The 1204-nt window shown below is 53.2% G+C and overlaps 1 pseudogene; it reads left to right on the forward strand.

The window, feature by feature from the left end:
* Nucleotides 1–573: 573 nt before the first annotated feature.
* Nucleotides 574–976, forward strand: LOC105004939 (annotated as a pseudogene).
* Nucleotides 977–1204: the final 228 nt, after the last annotated feature.

Genomic DNA, 1204 nt, shown 5'->3' on the forward strand with positions numbered 1-1204 from the left:
TTCTCTGTACACGTTTCCTTGTCTTTTCCCCAACTGACCTGGCATCCCACGGGGGCAGGGGCTGGGTGTCTGATGGGCACTGGCCCCAGTCCCGGCCTACCTAGCCTGAGATCATAGGACACCCCCCCACACACACACACACACAGTAGTGGGGCCAGCAGGACAGCAAGAATCAGCCAGCCTGGGTCCACGAAGCATTGGGTGTGGGAACTCGGAAATTCTGCCCCGAGTCACATGACTCTCCTCACTTGAGGCAGGACAACTTTGTGCCCAAGATACACAACCCAGAAATCATCAATCCAGAGTGTAATAATTTGGTCACATAAAATTGTGTAACTTCTTGACAGCCGAAACCAGCCGGCCTAGTCTTTTGAGACAAGAGACAGGAATCCCACAGCGGTACAGTGGTTAAGACTCCATGCTTCCACTGCAGGGGGCGGGCTCGAGTCAATTCTTGGTCTGGGAACTAAGATCTGGCATGCCATGCTGCGCAGCCAAAAAAGAGAGATCCTTTCTTCTGCGGCCCCTAAGGTGCTCGGTCCTTCTGAAAAGCCAAGGCTGTTTTGGGGTGAGGCCCTCACTTCATCTGGCAACTGGCACCGAGCCAGCAGCCCCACCGAGCACTCGCCCGCACTGTGGCCTCTGTCTTGGAACTTCTTTGCACCTACTCGGCCCTCATTCTGCCTAGTGAGGTGCTGGTCACAGAGGATAAGATCAGTGCCCTCGTTAAAGCAGCGAGTGTAAATGTTGACTCTTTCTGGCCAGGCTTGTTTGTAAAGGCTTTGGCCAGTGTCAGCATCGGCAGCTTCATCTGCCATGTGGGGGCTGGTGGACTTGTCCCGACAACTGGTACTGCGCCACCATAAGGTCCTGCCCCCTCCACCACTGCAGCCCCAGCTGAGGAGAAGAAAGTAGAACAAAGTAAAAAGAATCTGAGGACTCTGATGATGACATGAGCTTTGCTCTTTTTGACTAAACCTCTGTAGTAACTTCCCTGGTGGCTCAGATGGTAAAGTGTCTGCCTACAATGTGGGAGACCCGGGTTCGATCCCTGGGTCAGGAAGATCCCCTGGAGAAGGAAATGGCAACCCTCTCCAGTACTCTTGCCTGGAAAATCCCATGGATGGAGGATCCTGGTAGGCTACAGTCCATGGAGTCGCAAAAAATCGACACGACTGAGCAACTTCACTCACTTTAGTAATAA

The sequence above is a fragment of the Bison bison genome, unplaced genomic scaffold, assembly GCF_000754665.1.
Source record: "Bison bison bison isolate TAMUID 2011002044 unplaced genomic scaffold, Bison_UMD1.0 scf7180017858294, whole genome shotgun sequence".
Classification (NCBI taxonomy): Eukaryota; Metazoa; Chordata; class Mammalia; order Artiodactyla; family Bovidae; genus Bison; species Bison bison.